Below are 21,458 nucleotides of genomic sequence, written 5' to 3'. Positions count from 1 at the left end.
GGAAAATACTTCATAATTCAGAAGTTATGAGTCTAAATTGATATAAAATATTTACCTAGTATAATTTTTAGCTAATAGAAGTGTTAAGGTTGTTAAAAACAAAACTTTTAATGATTTATCCTACCAAGTTTTCATAGATGGTGCCACAAATCTGTTTACCATGGGACATCTAAACACCCACCAGAAAACTTAGTGGAAGATAAACATATTGTTAAAACTTAATTAGTGGTAAGTATAGAATAGCTATTTTCATATATATACATACATACATACATACATATATATATATGTATATATATATATAAAATCATGAAACACATAAAGCAGACCTGTGCACCCTTAAGTTGTTATATGCAGGCAATGGCAACTTTCTTCTAATTCACTGACATATATATCTCCCTTCTTTTGGATTAAGCATTTCTACACCATTGTCTCCTCTTAAGAGAACAAAATACAGTACTACTATTCACGTAGAGATGGTCATAGATTGAACTATGTATACACAATAGTTCTAAAACTATGCAGAGGATAACTAGCTAGCCACCTCTGACACATGCTATCTCCTTCATATGAGAAGAGCATCTATCAATCTTAAAAACTAGAAGCACTCAAAGACCCAGTAGAATCCAAAAGACCAAGACTTCAAATCAGGTCAATTCTATAAAAGAAAGAGCAAGAAATAAGGACAACAAGTCAATGAATGTCTTCAAACACAACAGTGAAAAAGAAGAATGCCTCTAGGACATCTATTTTTGTCTTCCCTAATAAACGGCACGATGTTTCCTGGTCATGAAAGTTAATTCCATCAAGAAAAATCATGACAGTCTACTCAAGTTTGCTGCGGTCTGTTCATTTCTTCCTGTTAGAGGAAAAGAAGCATAAAGAGAATGTGTCTAATTATGTATGTAAACAAATAATAGGAGCTATTTTGCGGACAAGGACTGTGGCGAGCTTGAATCTGCCAAAGATTCTAGGTAGGGCTTGCAGCTGGTGACAATATCTTGCAAACATGTGGAACTGGTATCCACCAAGCAGACACAAAGTTTGAAGACTAAGTTCTGATTTCTACCCTGCTAGAGACCACTGTTTCCTGGCCAGCACTAGGCTACAAACAATTCCACCAAGCAATTCCAATAGCATATCCAATCTATGCTAAAATGGATAGATCCTTAGTTGTCATGCTGCTCAGTCCTTTAAATGGACTGCATCCTGTGAACAGTGTCTAAAAATGAACTTGTCACTCAAATCGCTTCTATCTGGTATCTCCTTTATGGGGTGCTAAACGTAACTCAGAAAAGGATCCTTCAACTTTGTGTATCATACTGAAGGCTCAGAGGCTTTGTGGATCATAGAGTGCAGTCACAACCTAAGTATTACATAGCCACCATATACAGGTATCCCAAGTAAGAAAGACTGAACTTACTTAAGTTCATGAATTCTCTATTGCAATTTCAATTGATCTGAAATAGTGAAAGCTAACATTCTTTGGTTGATGGAGATTATAGGATAATGTATTTTATGTATTTTCCCTTTACTTTAAACTACTTGAAATGAACATGTATTTTAAAATAATTATATAAAATCATATAAGAAAAATACATGCAAGTAAAAATGAATAAAGTAAATAATAATGTGCATTGTATATTATTGATAAGAATCATATAATCATATTGTACAAGTAACTTTTTTATAGTAGCAAACCAAGGATTGTTTAAAAAATATTTTCACTATTTTGCCTATCTTTTGTTTTTACAATGTTTTTTGTTTTGTTTTGTTTTGTTTTGCTTTGCTTTACAATGTTTTAATGGTAACCTTTAGTGCAGATGATCTGGTATGCACTCTCTAAGGGTTTGAATGTGATATCTATAATTAAAAAACAGCAATATTATCCAGCTCTTTCATTGACAACAAAATATGTTGGCTGCATCCATGTTTTGTTTGGTCACAAAGATTAAATTTGAGAAAGAGACTCACCTCCCAATCATGTTTCCCTATTGATGTTTACTAAATCAAACAAGAAACATAGAGAAGCAATCCATGTCCTTGGGCTCAAGATTAAAGGTGCAGGTCAATAATAAGTAGCAGTTTATAGAGTAACAGAAACGTTATACTGAGCTAGGTTGGTGAATGTAGCTGTTAGTCATGAATTTCATATAAATTCACCAAGGCATGCTTAGTAATTATCTAGAAAATTGTTGCAAAGTATCAGCAAAGGGACAAATAGCTCCCTACAAATGTACACATGTACCTAAGTATTACAATTAGTACAAAATATCTAACATTACAGCTAAGAAAATTAGCCAACATTAATGAAAATAATCTTTTCAATTACAATGGAAATAAGTTGATTAAACAGCAAAAGCATAATTCGATATGTGAGTCATCTGATGGTGATGCTTAGCAACATTTTCTCCACCAATGATAAAACAAGGGCCATATCACCATGCCCAGCATCATTTGTATTTGGTAGGCATGAATATTTGTAAAGAAAACTGACAAATGTCAGCACACAGTTCTAATTGAAATGTGTTGGCTATTGCAAAGAATTGTTCCATGAGACACTGCTGCTAGTGCCTCAGGAATTTACATCACACTGACTGGCTCGGCACGCTCTCTACCCTAACCTTCTCAAATTTTTGTCATAAAAAATCTGAATGAGAAATATTTATATATTTAAAATGAATTTTTATTCAACTCTATCCTCAGAATTTGTATATAATTAGAGGCTTCAATGCAGTAGTGTTATGATGTACATACCAATCATAAACAGAGGAAAGTGAAAGAACTGCCTTACTGTGGAAATGGTTCTCACATCCTGAGGCTATCATGTAGGATGCTGCCCTGTGATTTTCTGTCCCCCTGGGAAAATATGTACAGTAATCTAAAATGTGCTAGGGTGAAAAAAGAGGGTTACTGGCTAAAAGAATTTGTGGTTCATTCCCAAAGACACAAGTTCAATGCCCAGATCCCACAGTGGAAGGAAAGAGCTAAGTACTCTGTGCTCTTCCCTGATTTCTCTACCACCTCTATACTGTGCCCACCCTAGTTGCCACTGATAAATAGACACATATCATATAACCACAGCACAAAATAAATCATAAATTCACAAAGAATAAAATATAATCATTGTATTGTAACATGTTCTATTTTAAGTCTTTAAACTCTTATAGAGAGGCTGGGGAATTGGCTCGATGGTCGAGCATTAGCTCAGAAAGCACGAGGCCTTTGGTTAGGGTCTCAGACACAATAACTTTATAGAATTTTGTTCCATAGCTACTTTAAAAACTAATTTGACATTTTCTTTTGTCAACTTGTGAATTTGTTTCTTGTACTGCAGTTCCCTGGCTAGGAATAGAGCAGCAAGTCAAGATGAATGAATCTGTGTCCAGAGTGCATGAGCACATCATTTCCTTCTGCCCATCTTTATCTACAAAGAACCTTGACTATGACACAGGAAAAGTTTTTAAGGGTTCCAATTTAACTATAGATATATCTTGAAACAAAATTTATGTTGCTGAATAATTAACTCAGAAAGTGATGGTGTCATTGAAATACAAAGAACATATGAACTATTTTTCCCATAATGAGATAATTTCTTACAAAGATAGGCTTGTGTCTCTGTGATAGAGACACACATAATGACAGCAGTGTCTGCGAGGTATTGGACTGTGGTTTTAATCATCACTGTAATTGTAGAAGTTCATGCTAGCTCAACTGCACATCTATTCTTCATTTGTCCCTAAACTAATTTGTTCTACATATGAATATATAACCCTCATCAATTTTAAGTGCCATCCCTTGGCTATGTGGGTCATTAAAGGGAATGCATAATGTATGAGTCTAAAAATTCAAACTTAGAGGGGAAAAGCTTTTTAGCCAAGTGTGAAATCATTGTAAGCAAGCTGCCTTCTGAAATGTAATGAAAGTCAAGGTGGGACCACAAATGACCATCAATCAACTATAGCCTTACTCACATACTTTGTTTGGGACCTAGGTGTTTTATTTAAAATTTTGACTTCAATATTCATCATTAGAATCCCTATGTAAGCTATTTATGAGATCATTTTATGAAATTTGGATGTTTCTCATGGCCTAGTGCTGTTCCAAAAATCAACTTTGTGGAAGTCATCTCCTCTAGTTCAGTTACAAAGGTATAACTCAGAATAACAAAATAACTTACATGATTACTATGGAAGAAAATCGCAAAACAAACTGGGTAGCACATAATACAAACACAAATGCTAAGAATCTTTCATTTAGATCAATAGACTTGTGTATTGCAATATAAGAATATGATGAATTTAACGATACTTTGGAAAGGTTCGTAGTTGTATAGACTTGAAATTGTCAGAAATTTATTCTGGGATATTTAACATTTATAGAGTCAGGAAATATTATTTTCTATTTCACTTAGAGTCCATTTCTTCAAACCTAGTTTCCCTTCTAGAATTTTAAAAAATATAAGCAAACTGTCAAAGGCACAGCCGTAGAGATGGATAAAATATTTAAGGAAAGAAGTCAGAAAGCACAGAATGTGCTCTTATTTTTATTTTTGCATAGTCCAATCGGGCTAGACTTTGTAGGTGGCCTTTGAGAAAACATTGGACAGAGGTGAGAGGGAAAGTCATGTGCACACAGTGGCTGTGAGCATTTCATGCAGAATGACATGTCAACCATTTTCCCATCACGGTAGACAGGCCACCACACATGGAAGACAGAGGAAGGTTAGAATCCTGAAAGTAAGGATGAGAGGGATGTCTGGTAAGGACATTATTAGATTTATTGCAAAAAAAAAATGTATGCCAAGTTTTTCCTTGTTTAATGGATGATCTAATAAATGCATGAGAAGGAACACTTTCAGGTTTGTATTTTTCCAGTGATATACGAAGCCATATATATTTGCTTGATAATTGCTGTTTTGCTTGTTGAATAGTCTTTGGGGACTAATTTTGTTGTTATTGTTGTTGTTGTTATTGCCAAGTTTACATTTGAATTCAATCATAAAAAAATTTAAGAGCTGTTTTCAATAAAATGTGAGGACCTGAAATGGCTTCCATACCAAAATTTGCACCATGCTGAAGTTTATTATAATTAGACCAAATATATATTTCTGGAAACAGTTTTTAAACACTATAGGCAAAATGCCTGTAATTGATGACAAAATAGAACATTTTCTTCATAGTTACAGAGGACTGTTCATTAAATACATGTGCCTTTAAGTTTAGGAAGTATGGAAGGAAAATCAGCTGAACAGGAAAAGGGAGGGTCTTAGAGCATTGTGATAAAACACATCCGGAAAACTAATCCAATCTGGGACAATCAAATAACCAAACTTTTAAGGATTGATTTTATTTTGATTGAAATATTATCATCAGAGTTTAGAATCATTAGTTGGTTCTAAAAGGAAGTACCATTGCTCTGTGGTTTAATCTGAAGAATTTGGTTCAAAAACAGCTTACCTTTAGGAGAACTTGATGATGAGGTTTTCTATCTTACATGGATAAGGAAAAAAACCTACTCTGTGATTGCCGACACTCAGCTGCTAACCTTATTTCTATCTTCATTAAATATGGGGAATTACTTTAGCTTAGAATTTTAGGCTTTTTCAATTTGTCTCTATTTATGCTCCTCTCTCATGAGTATCAAAATAATTCTCTGTCTCGACCACTGTCAGGTATTGAGTCAATGGCTACAGCGATTGTATCCCCGAGAAATCTTTGGTTGTGCCAAAATTTTAGCTTTTAGTTATGTATGAGGATACACAAATTGCTCAACAGAAAAATGCGATGACACTGAAATAGATGATGGAGACAGAGAAGCTATTTCCTAGGATGTGATGATGGAATTGTGTTAGAGTCCTCAGAAATATTATATCATCCCTGAGTTTTGAGAGAACTTTTTGAGTCCTTTTGAAAATTTTCCTTTTAGTCTTGAATGTTTTCAGGAAATTTTACCAGGATAAAGCAACAGAATTATTTTATAGCATGTATTTCTCTACTCAGTTCTCTGAGCACCTCAAAAGATCATATTTCTCTAGTCTATTTAATGCCCACAAGTTAAAAATTGCTCTTACAGGGAAGATTTACCATTTGACTTGACCTTCACAGTTAATGACAGATCTCTGAGCCAGGTGAATAGAGACTCTGAATTCATTTTTAAAGAATCCTTTACTAAAAAAAAAAAGTAAGAGGTTAGATTAGTTTTAAATTGGCATAGTGTATACTGAATCAGAGATTACAGAAAAGAATAAACTTAATACCCTAAATATACAACTGTTCAGAGTAGCCATGGTCAGGGAAATAGTATTGTAATCTACTAGCAAACTCATTTTATTTAAAAATTGAAGGGGATGAATTATTTATTTCAAGTATTTGCTTCGCAGTAGCAAATTATTTTAATCTCAATTTATTGTAATAAAAGCTCTTGTTACTCATTCTTTCTGTAATACATTTTGCCAAGGTTTGGGCTTATTCACAATGGCCCTCTTCAAACCCTTAGATGTTATCTTATTTTGCCTTGTTTCACTGAATAATGCAGAACCATGATTCAATTTTAATACATAACCAGCTATTTGTCATTTTTAATTCAAATTACTAAATATGCCATATAATTGAATCCCTCAATTTTGTTAGGGAAAAATATTTCTTGCTTAACTCTAAAATTATTCTTGGTCCAAGTTAATTTTCACTTGTAATTTTTTTAGACTTTCAGAGTCCCCAAATTTTTAGCAACATAAGTTCTTGTGAAGCATGTTTCTATTTCTTAGTCTTCACTGTTTTGTGCAGCATACCAAGTGACGTCCACCCACACAATCACTGACATCTCAGATCATTTCCCAGGGATGAACTCCTGCAAGTGGGACCACTGGAACATATTCTAGAAATATTTTTAAGATTCTTGAACATATTGGTAAGATGCTGTCCAGGAAGGAAATACCATTTTCTATCAACAGTGCATAACAATAAGTTCTTTCATCGGAAAGTACTTAACTTAGCCAACAAAATAAGAGTATAGCTTAAAAAAATTACATCTTTACAAAAGCTACAGAAAAAATATCGAAACAGATGTATCAAAATGTTACCATTTGGACTAATAGCTTAATAGTTGTAAGATTATTGACTGCTCTTCTTGAGAACCCCGACTCAATTGCCATCACCCATATGGTGGCTTCCAACTACCTACCACTATAGTCCTCATCCCAGGGTAGTGATAACGTTTTCTGGATGCCATGGATACCAGGTATACTCATGGCAAAACAAACAAACATGCAGGCAAAGTACCCATATATGTAATGAAGTTTATCATGATTACTATTGGGTTCTGAAATTAAATAACCTTTTACATTTCCTTCTACTTTTGCATAATTGAAGGGGACACACTCACCAAGAATGTCATTCCCCTCACCAATTCCACTACATTTCCTTCACTGGCGCAACATACATTTGATCTGTTTAACTTGCTGATTATCTTGATGAATGAATCCAGCACTCAGTAGCTCAAGGTCTCCCTTTCGGATTATCAGTGTATTTGACCCTCACATTTTTATACCTTTCTGAAGATCAATTTCTTTGGTCCTTATTTCATACTCTACATGGTTCCTTCAAAATTTTTCCTCTGTTTATTTCCTGAGTACTTCTTTTGAGCAGTGTAACTCATGTATAATTGTGGACCATTCAGATGAAATATTAACTTGTTCTTCTGACACTGTTGTTTCCTGTCACAATTTATGTCATTTACCATATTAATCTTTTTCCAGTCAATTCTTTCATCGCCTCATTTCTTCCTGAAAACTGCAGTGATTCACTCCTTCAGAATTCCTACCCTTCTTGCAACCAATTGTTTTCCTTAATTGGGTCAAATGAAAAATTACTTTCCTAAGTTGATCCTACATATGACAGAGTATAGATAATTTGTTAATACATCAATGTTTGTAAATAAAATGTTTCTAAGCCCTCAACAAGGCATTTTGATAAGACATTTTGCCTGTGCCACTCAGAAAACCCTGAGACAGTGTTTCTCTGCCTATAGTCACCCAATTCTTGTGCATACTCTCTGAATCCTTACTTAAATGCTTATGAAGTCTCACAATAGGGGGTATATTTGCAATATGTAAATATCTCATCAATACAGTTTCTAAAGTTACTGTCTCAAAAATGTTACTGTGAGTTTTTGTCCTTCTTATGAAACCCCATTCATGCCTAAGAATATAAGAACATATGAAGAGTATAAGAACATATATTTCTTTCAGGTTGGACTGAGATTTTAAACCTGAAACTATATAAACACAAGTAAACTGCTGTTCCCCTCTGAATCAATGAGATTGTGCAAAGTATTGTGGAGACTCTTTCTCTCTGTGTCTCTCCCACTCTCTCGCACACACACATATACACACAGAGAGTGACAGACACACACACACACACACACAGAGAGAGAGAGAGAGAGAGAGAGAGAGAGAGAGAGAGAGAGAGAGAGTGTTCTGGCTAAGAGTGATGACCCTAGTGTAGTATAGAATGGATGGGATGCTTTAACCAACACTGAATGTTGTATAAGTTATTGAAGATGGAGAATTATGTATCAGTTCTGGAGATTAGTTGATCCAATATAAAGACACAAGCCAATATAGTAGCATCTAGTGAGGACTCCTTTATTAGTTCCTACGTTAAGGCCAATTGTTGGGACATTGTAACATAGAAAGACATGGCATAAGGCTTGAACCTCTTGAACAAAGATACACATTGCACTTATGAGATCTTTATCTCCATGATAATTACCCCCTTCTCAAAGGGCTCAAGGATTTCTTCATTTGACTGTACAGACTGCAAACTTTTATACCACAAGAGGACAAATATAACTTGCTGGCAATACAAAGTATTCCTCTCTAGTAGCATACATAAAATATTTGTATAAAATTTCATCTTGAAAGTGGACATGATTTTGTTTGAATCTTACATTATTTTTAATCATGGAGAAAAAAAGAGATGATGAATTTAAAAGATGATAAATAAATTATCTTTCAAAGGAAGGGAAATAAAGAACTATAGGTGAAGATTTTTATTGCTTTCAATTAACCACATTTTGAGTATTTAACAAAGTACTAAGAAGAATGCAAAAATTGCAGATTGCACAAATCTATCTTATATGTTTTCCTTCATCCTCTATGGTATTTTTCCATTTGTGATCTTGGGAGAAGAACTGGAGGAAGTGCTCAATGCCAGAAGCATGTTCCATGTGACTCAGAAGAGGGTCTGCTTTGTTTCAGGCTGTCCACACAGTAGCAGACAGGAAGCCATACTTCTGCAATTAATCTTTTTGATAAACCCATGATGCTTTGCAGAACAGAACGATTACCAGTAGTTACTCGCATTTTTCCTTCATTCTAGCCAATGATCTTGACCAATGAGCCAGAAGAACTCTGATTGAAAACCTAAAGGCACGAATGCTATTAGCATTATTCCCTTTGTTGGTACCACCGTTTCCTTCAATTCACTTTGTTTATACAGAGCCTATTTGATGAGTGTGAGACTGCATTATATTTAATAGTAACCACACACACATATGCACCTGCTGTCATTTTAGTCAGGTTGTATTATGTTACACTCATAATAAATATCTCCTTATAGACCAGTATACCCTACTAGAACAAATTATATCAATTGGGAAAATATGGGAAAATTGTTTTTTCCAAAGCAAAAGATGATGGAAGGGTAGAAGTTGATCTCCATTTTCAGCATGGATGATGGTGGGCTACAATGGCTGTTCATGATCCTCCAGCAATGGTTCAGAATTTTCTAGATTCAAGTAATCAAAGCTTTGCCTTTATTACAGCAGTCTCTTTATACCTAGATAAAGATGTATAAATCAAAAAGACATCAAAAGAAATGCAACCTATATACTCCTCCTTTTACGCCAGCCAAAAGTGCTAAAACTAGAAAAGGAAATACATGTAAACAGCCCAATGTTATTACGTTCTTTGGAAAACAAAACTTTATTTCACTGAGTTCTCCTGACAAGGATAAAAATGAGCCTCGGGGCATGAGAAGATTTTCAGTATCATTAGTCATTAGGGAAATGCAATTCAAAACAACCCTGAAATTCCACCTCACACCAGTCAGAATGGCTAAGATTGGAAAATATCATCCTAAGTGAGGTAACCCAATCACAAAAGAAAACACATGGAATGCAATCTCTGATATGTGGATATTAATTAGCCCAGAAGTTCTGAATACCCAAGGAACAATTAGCATAACAAATGACTCCCATGAAGAAGTAAGGAGAGGGACCTGATCCTGGAAAGGCTTGATCTAGCATTGTAGAGGAGTACCAGGACAGAGAAAAAGGAGGGAGGTGATTGGCGAATGGGTGGAGATAAGAAGGCTTATGGGACATATGGGGAGGGGGGAACTGCGAAAGGGGAAATCATTTGGAATGTAAACAAAGAATATAGAAAATTAAAAAAAAATTAAAAGAAAAAACTCAGGAGACAGCAGGTGTTGGCAAGGATGTGGAGAAAGAGGAACAATCCTCCACTGCTGGTGGGATTGTAAGATGGTATAACCACTCTTGAAATTAGCCAGGCGGTTCCTCAGAAAACCGAGCGTTACACTTCCAGAGGACCCTGCTATACCTCTCCTGAGCATATACCCAGAGGATTCCCTGGCATGCAATAAGGACACATGCTCCACTATGTTCATAGCAGCCTTATTTATAATAGCCAGAAGCTGGAAAGAACCCAGATGTCCCTCAATGGAGGAATGGATACAGAAAACGTGGTATATTTATACAATGGAATACTACTCAGCAATTAAAAACAATGAATTCATGAAATTATTAGGCAAATGGTTGGATCTGGAAAATATCATCCTAAGTGAGGTAACCCAATAACAAAAGAACACTCATGGAATGCAGTCACTGATAAGTGGATATTAGCCCAGAAGCTCTGAATACCCAAGACACAATTCACATATCAAATCATTCCCAATAAGAAGGAAGGAGAGGTCCCTGGTCCTGGAAAGGCTTGATCCAGCATTGTAGGGGAGCACCAGGACAGAGAAGTAGGAGGGGGTTGATAGGAGAATGGGCAGAGGGAAGAGGGCTTATAGGACTTATGGGGAGGGGGGAACCGGGCAAGGGGAAATCATTTGGAATGTAAATAAAGAATATAGAAATTAAAAAATATAGAAAAAGAAAAAGAAAAGAATATATGTTTCCTCTATACCCTGTCAAGAAAGACCATGTCAAGAAAGTACAAAAAAACAGATACATGTGACTGAATGTCTTAGAAATGACTTAGTACACACATGTCTATGAAGAAAACTTAATGTACAGTGTGACAGGTATGGCCCTCATGGTAAGCTTTGCTGTGAATGGTTACTGTCATATGCTGTTCTATCATAATCTGGGATATGGGAGAAGGGAGAAGGTGGAGTCTGTGGCTTGTGACTTACGATCAGTGAGATGCTAAGACAAATGGGCACCCTTCAAACTACAACTGGTATTTCTGCATTGAAGTTGTGGTAGTCAGAAAAGTAGATTACGCACAGGAATGATCTAGTCCTCTATCTGCCCTGTTTTTGTGTTGCCCAGGGTTGGTTACTCCACCTTAAATAGTAGGCTCTCCTTCAGTAACAGCTGAATGATATGCTGCAAACTTTCTTCTTGCATTTTATTCTGCTCATAGACAACTACTCGGATTATTTTGTTTTATTTTTGTTTTTCAGGAAACCACAAGATTTTATGTTTTTTCTAGCAAACTCATATTTTAAAAAATCTTCAGGCAACAATAGCAACAAATGGAAATTCCAAAAATGTCATCCTAGAATACAGAACATATTTAAAACTCTGTTGAAATCCTTATCTTCTTTTGAACAATAGAGCTACGATTCTCTTTTCATTCATTTGTTATTTCACTTTTTCACTAAAGTATCTTTGGCAACAAAAAAATAAGGCTTATACATAATAGCACAGAAGGATAATTATGAAACTTTGGGGTTGTGCAAAGCATATTTGTATAATTACAATGGGTGGTTGTATAATTACAATGGGTGGTTTCTCCTAAACTTTCCTTTATATTTACTTTTTATAATTAAACCAAATTCAAGGGAGGGATTCTTGCAAGATCAAAACTCACTCCACAACACATCCTAAATCACCTTCCAAGTAGAACATTCACTCAAGTGATGACATCAATCAATTTATTATGGGTCAATTTGCAGCCAAGCGTTCTCCTAAACCTGTCCAACGTTTTGGCAAGTTACTTGAAAGGACTCAGTAAAAATTTATTAGGGTAGCTTGAAATAGTTTTTGTCCCCTTCTCTATTCTCTGGCTGAACAAAGAGAATACTGTTTGGCCTCTGAACATATACATTTTATAGTTTAACATAGTAATACACGTGCTTGCCAAGAATCACAGCTTTAATGAGCCCTTATTAAAACCATTGCCTTGTTTGAGATTTTCTTAAATGCATTTCATCTTAACAGACTGATTCTATTTAAGCTTGTCTCATTATTGTATCAAAGCCTAACTGAAGTAGTGACTTAGACATGGACATTGTAGCACATTGTATTTTTCCAAAATATTTGAAACTAAGTACTTCAATAACTTGTTTCTTATTTTGAGCCTATACAAAACATTTTCTTAGAGGGACATTTAAACACTGAAAAAATCGAAATGCTAAAGGTTGGTGGCTGGTCTTGCTATATATTGTTGTACTCTGTTCAGTTGATGTCCCTAAGACCTGGCCTTTTCTTGGGTGAGCAAGACTCGGGAAAGGAGTAGAGGAGTGGATTTGGGGGGAGGAGATAGAAGGAGAGGAGGGAGGGTAAACTGAGGTCCAGATGTATTGTATGAGAGAAGAATAAATAAATAATGTATCAAAAAGAAACTGATTCAAATTTCAAAAGCTTTAAGTTGGTGGGGTACCATGCACCAAAATGATTATTTTTTCATGTTTTGACATGAGCTTAATGTTGTTTTAGTTTTTTCCCAGAAAAAAATAAAAAAGAAAAATTCATATTTTGAATGAAGGAAAATAGACTTAAACACTTGCAGTTCTCTAAAAAAAAAAAAAGAAAATGAAAAGATATGTTTTTAATAACTGTGTCACTAACACCTTTATTTCTTAAGTGAACTCCAATGAAAATGAGAATGGTTTTCTTTACTAATAATATTTTTATAAACTGAAATATTAGGAATATTTTATATATAAGAGACTTGGGGTCTTAAATATTTGTATCACTTTCTAATTAAGAAGGTAAGATTTATTTTCTCTTACAATAATTAGGCTTCAGCTAAATTGGCCTTATTTTTCCAAAACAACATAAACAGGCGAACACTAAACCTCTGAAAAAAGAGTGGAAAACCGAAATATCAAACTTGCTGCTCTTGTGCCCTGGATTTGTCTACTGTTGTCTTCTGCACACGTTGTGTCTTCACATGTTGAGTAAGAAGTTTCAAAGTTGTTGTTCTGTGCCTTGTAGCTCTTATTGACTTCTCTAATCAAAGTATTTTCTGCTCAAATTTCTTAATGGAAATAAACAGGCAATATTGAAATTTTCTCATGTGTATGTATTTTTAGAAAAGATAAATGTTTATATTATTTAATGTTTTAGTCAATCATTGAAAATCTACAGATAATACATGATAAAGAAATAAAGCAGATCAGGGAATCATTAAGATTTTAGAGTTATATACATGTATATATATATACACACACACATATATATATACACATATATACACATATATACATGTAATATATATAATATATTATATATTATACATTATCATATATATTATTATATATTATAATATAATATACAATATATAATAAAATATATAATATAATAATATAATAGATATACATAGATATACATATATATATATATAATCTTTTTTTGCAACATTATAAAATCATTAACTATAGGCTTAGGAAGACCTTTTAACTTTAAAGTTCTGTATATGTAGCCAGGCAGTAGTAGTGCACACCTTTAATCCTAGCACTTTGGAGGCAGAGGCAGGCAGATTTCTGAGTTTGCAGCCAGCCTGTTCTACAGTGAATTCCAGGACAGCCAGGGCTATACAGAGAAACCCTTTCTCATAAAAACAAATCAAAACAAAAAAGTTCTCTATATCAATGCCAAAGTCTTATTTTTGTATAAACTAAATGTTAAAAAGAAAAAACATGATGTGATTTGTTCCTTGGTGTTCAACATAAAGAAGGTACTGTCAGTGAAGTTTATGGTCTTGTTGTGTAAGACCATAATTCCTGAACTAAGGACACACACACAAATGGATATATTGATATAAAAGTAGATTTTCAATATGTAAATAGTGGTTTGAACCATTTCAAATCATAAAGCCAATGATAATTTCCTGAATGACGTTCCCCAAAATCACAAGATGACAAAATAACCTGAAAGTATCATTTAGTAAATTTCCATTTAAGATATAACCACACTAACATTGAGTTGAGTGTCTTCCAGACACAAGAGATTTTATGCATAAGAATTGCAGAAGCACCCATAAGACTTAACCAAATTCACGCGAAACTGTGAACCAGCAGGGAGCTAAGGAAGTTGGTTCCCATCTGTGACCAAGAAGTGGTTTGCAAACAACATCCATCGACTAAAAGAAAATCAGGAGCTGAAGTGTAGCTGAAGTGGGTATATCAACCACACTCCAATGGAAGCCTTAATCCTTAATCAGTCTTACAAAATGAATTGGGTTGTGTGTGTGTGTGTGTGTGTGTGTGTGTGTGTGTGTGTATTGCAGTTCAAAATAATTACTATCAGCTTTAAAACAATTATAGATTCAGAAAAATACTTTGAAAATGAAATTTGTTTACAAATGCTCCAAAATATTTGCTAAGTGACTGACATCATGTTTAACGAATGTTTTTGAAAGGTTAATAAAAATATACATTAAATCCTACATAACAAAGTCACACAACTGTCAGAATAATCCATTACTGGGAAAATGTACATATCATATTATAAACTATAATTTTATTTTACAAAATTATTTTACAAAGTATTGTATTTTATAAATATGTTAGTTGTAAAGTCATATGAAGCTATACTACATAATAACAGCATTTCAATATCTTTAACATTATTTTCTACTGCATTTTGCACAAAGGGCTCCATGCTTTCACTTGGCATTGAGTACGACAGCTTATGTGCTGGCCATGAGAAATATCACACACACACACACACACACACACACACACACACACACACACACACTCAGTATTATGAACAAATATAAACAGTATAAGGAAACAAGATGGCTAAGTTTGGCTGGTAACGAATCTGGATTCAACAAGGAGATATGGTGCTGGTCATGACTCTAAGGGCTGTTTTTACCTCTATTATTTGTGTGTTTGCGTGTGTACCTATGCATGTGGCATGACACACATATGAAGGTCAGAGGACAGGATACTTTTGTTCTCTTTCTCCTTCTACTATGTGGGATCAAGTCATTAAGTCAGATAGTCAGGCTTTGCTATCTCACAGTCTGAGCTATCTAACCAGAACCAAATAAATTTCTTGATAGGACTATGTTCAGAAAGAAGGTGCATCCTAAGTGCTGATGACACTTTCTGTTGTTGTTAGTCAGAAAAAAGGGAGTTTGAGGGAAGAAAACCTTAATTTTCACCTCATTTCCATTGTGATTCCTTTCTGTCATGTTGTTACATTCCTCTATACTATCTGGGTCCTGCTTTTCAGTTCAAATATACAGTTTCTGTTGCTTTCACAGTATCCAAGCCCAGCTTCTTCAGCACCTGAACTATCTAACAGGACAGAGGACAAGAGATTCTCCAGGAATCCTCCACATCTTCAGCAGTACATAGGCACTGGTAAGCTATCCAGCTTCCTGGATTGATCAGCTGCTGGGTTCTCTGACTATCTAGTATATAGATTGTTGCATTATCCAGATCAAATGATGCAAGCCCAACTGATATGCATATATATGCATATGCATATATATACATATACATATATATCTGCAGCATGATATCCATTCTTCTGGAGAATGCTGACTGGCACAGGATTTATTTTGTTCCTCCTAATATTCATATTTTGCAGCTTCGAATTTGCTATGTCTGACCCTTCTCTTTCTTTTCCATATTTCTTGTCTTATCCCTCCTTACTCCTTACTTGCATGCTCCTGAAAGATACAGTAGGTGTTTTTGAACAAAAGCCTCAGTTTGAGACCTTATAGTTTCCTTGATCGCCATAGATTTTTTTTCTCTTGTACATGCCTGTCACAAACTAAGTACTTCAAGGAATAATTTTTGTCCTTAATGAGACGTTACCATCCACCTTTTTGAGTGCATGTATACCATGTTTTGATACAACTGGAGAATGAGCAAAAGACATAAGTTGTTCTAGAATTCCAAAGCAAACTGCACTCCTTAAATCCCCACCTGAGGCTCTTAATGTATGGAGCAGGAAAAGGAAATATGCAACTGCTCATATCATTCGCATAGAGCTGATTCTCTCAATCGTTTTCATGAGCTTCCTAATGTTTTTATGATTTTCTTGGTACATGCTTATCAATCATATTTTCTCTTGTCAGTGAGAACCTCTTGTTTTGTCAGTGTGCATGCTAAATATTGCCCGGGGATAGCAAAATTCTCTATCTTCTTGAGGTAGGCGTTTCTGTGGACCAGTCTATAATTCTTAAGAGAAAAGAAACTATTTTTACTGAGAAAGCAACTGGTAATGATCTCACAGCCTAATAAGCAGTAGACGAGCAGATTTCTTTCCTTACTTTAATGAGACTCTTGATCGCCATATGTAGAGCATAAAAGGGAAGCAGAAACGTCATTTCATAGATACCATGTTGCAGCTTTCTTCCCTCTGGTGCGGACACCACCTTCTGCACAGAGCCAGAACTGGTTTGCCACTCCTAGAACTGATGCCTGCTGTTAATTGACACGGAAATGGAGAACCCTGCTTTGTAGGTGTGCCATATGATTTTTCCATTGGATCTTTTGTCTTGGCAAAAGATGGACTAAGCCACTGAGACACAAATTTCCCAATGGAGTCCTCAAATGGATTTCTGTTTTCTATAGTATAAAACCTTAATTCCATTAAGAGAAAAGAATTATAAGTGACATCAGTAACAGTAGGTACCAATGCATCACCAAAAATATTCAGCCTTGTGTAGATTTAGAGGAATTCTTTGCATGTAATATTTTTCATTCTCATTTGGAGAACACTTTGAATTTTTTCTTCCTATTTAATTTTATTTTTTCCTATAGAAATCTCCCTAGGAATTACCTCATCATCAAATAGTTTTAACATACTCATGCTCACAAAAGTTGGCCTTAATGGGACTAAATATCGATAAAACCTCTTTTATTTCTGTTTTTTATCTTACTTTTTTCTTTTGAACTTTTTTAGTCAATGTTAAGGTGAGTGGAGTAAAATGTGTCTCACTCAAGGCTCAACACTATGTAATGACCATAGAAAGGCCTAGTCAATGGAAAGTATCCTTAAAGCAATTCTGTGTTTATGAAAAATGACTAGTTTCACCAAACTCAATATTTAGCATTAGTGTCCTTGGAAGAAATGGCAGGACTAGGGTTGGGTCCCAGTTGGCTGGTGCATGTGAGACTCTGGGTTCAGTCCCTAGGACTGATAAAAGGAAGAGACAAAAGGCATGTTACTTTCTGATTCTGACCATGTAAATGTACAGGATAGCTTACAGAAGTAAAAACACCATCTGGGTTCATTCTACAGATATATTAAGCTGGAATCCTCATGAGCACTAAGGGTGGGATCATTTCAGTCTAGCCAAAAGATTTTGTGTCTCTCTCTACAGGCAAAAGGCATATCAGTTACATATCATACACATATATTTAAAAGCAAATATTTTCTTGACATTTCTATTTACTCAAAAGAGAAGAGTGAATGAAATAATCATGTCCCCTCTGTTGGAAGAACTTACAGTCTTCAGGAGAGAGGTGATGAATGTAATGAATGTTCTGAAAGTAGAGAAGAAGGAACTTCATTCGTTGAACTTCAAATAAGTATTTGAAAAGTAAGATAAGTGGAAGATTCCCTGAGAAATATACCACAAATGTATAGAAAGATTTCTTATTCCACCTTCAGTTTCTCTTCATGCTGGCATTGGAAAAAAATCCTATAAAAGTGCCTATTGTACTGAGAGTGTTACAAGGCAGCGCTCTGCTGTCATACCAATTCCATATAAACTGCTTAATTCTTCCTAATTTCATCCTCCAGTGTGTGCACCATTTACATTCTTTTGTTAGGCAGTGAAGGGGTTTGACCAAAATATATTTGATGTGATCCATATGTTCCCTTTAATAGAATATTATCAGTGTAAAACAGTACATTTAAATGTGTATTAAAGACAATAAAACATTACTTACATTTAGCCCAATAACTGCTTTCAGTCCCTGAGCAACACTGAAAAAATATCATACACACACACACACACATGCACACACTTCTATTTATATTTCAACCAAAATGTTAGATAAAAACTTCAAGCAAATAAGCAATAAAAGTTTGCCAACAGATATAACAATATTTTACAACAGAATCTTCAAACACATAAATCTTATGTAATAGATAGAGGTAGTAGGTATCTTGGAGAAAGCAAAGTGTCAGGAGAAGCCACTTATATTAGATAGAAACTATTCATTTCTATATGATAGTCCCCCATATATGTATTTGGGAATGAGAAACTCTATTGGCATTTTCATTCTAAATGATGATATATAATTGTTATATGACCTGTTGTGATAATCTGAGTAGCCATTTATCTGGGTAATATATACAATATTGGTACATTTAGGTAGTTATTAATACAAGTAATAGATTTTCTCCATACTATAGGGTTTATGTCTGAGAGACCACAAATACATATAATATACCAACATAGTTTCTAATAGTCTCAGAATGCAAAACACTTTGGTATATGTTATCTGTTTATACTATTATTTTATTTTACAAAAATATAACAAGACTCAATGGTAATGTAATCTAGTCTTTGTAATTTTTCTAATTTAAATAGGCAATGTCCTAGCTGAAGGTTGGATTATCCTTGCAATTGTTTTGTAAGCTAGGGAATGAGTTAGAATAATTTACACAATGTTTCTGGACAGAATGAATTTCTGACCATCTACAATACATTGCTCCATTACTTCGCTGAGTGAATTTGTCATAAAAGAAGTTCCTTTATGAAACTTTTGCAAATAGTTTCATAATAAAACTTGCTTTTCTGTTGAATACTTGTGATTTTATATGGTACTAACTTCTAAAGAGATATTTGTATACAACATGTATAATGAAGGCAGAACAATGTCTCTGACACTAAATAACAGATCCTATTATTCTGCCCTTTAATGAGCACTAGTAATTAACTGAAGGCTACATCCACAGAGTTCCTGGCATATTTTCACAATCAGAAGCATTATGACTTCCTCCCTAATGATCCTCTTCAAGCCAGGTGACATGACCAGAGCATAGCTCTCTTTGGCATCTCCCTCCACCAAATTACTAAGCCATACATCAGCCCGGGCAGTTTCATGGGGAGAAGCACAGTCAGAAGGAAGGTCAAGGTTTCAGATTTTAGAGCAGGAAGACTCACCATGACTTGCCTTTCCCTCTGTCCTCCCACATTATTAGCTAATTTTTTAAAAACATGGTGTGGCAGTAATTAGCCTTGATCTGGACCTCCACCAAGGCTTGCTATCAAATGTCTTTCCTGTTTACGTTTGAGTTACTCAGCAGTTATCTGTATGCTCTTTGGGCATGTAGACCTATATTTTTAGACTCCCTCTGTACAAAGTATGTAATCTTAGATGACTGGGCTCTGGATTCTATCAATGAATTCTGATATTTCAATTCTCACAGTAAGGAGAGTAGTAATTCATCCTTAATAGTCTTCCTTCCCTCCTTTGGAAAAAAAAAAAACTTTTGTTTTAAGAGATCCATTGGCTGACATCGAATATATAGTGCCTAATTAACTTCAATTCAGTGAAACAAAAAAAGTTTTATCCATAAATAAAACTCTTGTGAGATGATTATAAACTTGTTTCTGATCTATTAATTTCCTCTTCTATTTTTTTCTAGAGTTTCATTTGAGTCATTAACTGAAGAATCACTCATTGGAACACAGAGCAATTAGCTGTTATTGATTGTGAATTATAAGAACATGGAGAAAGTTAATTGTCTACTGATTATTACGTGTTGATAGAGTAGACAAGCTTGCAAATGATTTTATCCACCAAATAGAACTCATGTTTTCAGAACAATCTATGTTGTCTAAGGAAAATTCTTGGACCTTTGTGCTTTTAAGTATTCCAAGTGCTATGAACATAAAGAAAAAATAAATGCAGTTTCCTACACATTTATATTAATTTTAAATAGGAAAGTTTGTATGTTTCTGGAACTAAAATTTCCTTACATATGGTATGAGGGATGGAAGCTTCTCCAGCCTACATTCTTGTTATTCATGAGTGTCTATACAGAATTCACCCTCAAAAACAGGGCAAAAAATATGAAAACAGACAAATAACTTAAGATCATAATAATAATAATAATACCTGCTTTAAAAATAATTCTACTTGGATTCATTGGTTTATAATGGTTGAGTAAAATTATGAAACAAGACTGCCTAATCTTCTTGTTCCATAATTATACTCAACAAAGGATGCGCCATTCTTTCTCTTTATTCACTACATATATGTTTGAAAAACAGATTCTTGTATCCTATGTCAATAGCTTTGCATTAAACTTTGCTTTAGAAGGAGAGTTTGGCTTAGTCTTTACATCAGCTGTATGGCAAATACTTTTCTTTTGAAATTCCATTGAGATTTGAAATTAGTAACAACTACTTCAGAACTGTGAACATAGGAAACTTGGACCTAAGAAGCTCACAAATGATTTGGATAATAGGTTTCAGGAAATTGTCATTTTTAAATACATTTAAAAACAATGTATGTAAACAATAGCTGTCCAGAGTTCACCTTGTTTTATGTCTTTTGTTTACTTTTTTATTTCTTTTCTATCCCAAGGCTTTCCTGGTTCAAGTGTGGCTCACATATAAATGATGGAAGGGGTTTCTAATTACTATAAATACAAAGTAGAATTGGTTACCCAGAAATGTAAGTAAATCACTACATAGAAAACAAATCATCAGGTCTAATTGATAACAGTTAGCAGCAAACAATCTCCTATTCTTGATTGTCATCTCAGTTTTCTTCAAAGGGACCTTGCTTTGACCACATGTTAGTTACTTTTCTATTGTGCTAAAACACCAGGATCTAGGCACCTTTAAAATAATCCTGTAAATGGAATAAAGGTTTCAGAGGGTTAGAGTCCTTGATGGCAGAGAAAAGGAAAGGTCTCAGCAACAGCCAAGAACTAACATACAGATGATCCTTATGCTCAAGACAGAGAGAGAGAGAGGAGAGAGAGAG

This window comes from Apodemus sylvaticus, chromosome 15 (genome assembly GCF_947179515.1).
Source record: "Apodemus sylvaticus chromosome 15, mApoSyl1.1, whole genome shotgun sequence".
Classification (NCBI taxonomy): Eukaryota; Metazoa; Chordata; class Mammalia; order Rodentia; family Muridae; genus Apodemus; species Apodemus sylvaticus.
Note: the sequence above shows the minus strand (reverse complement) of the source record.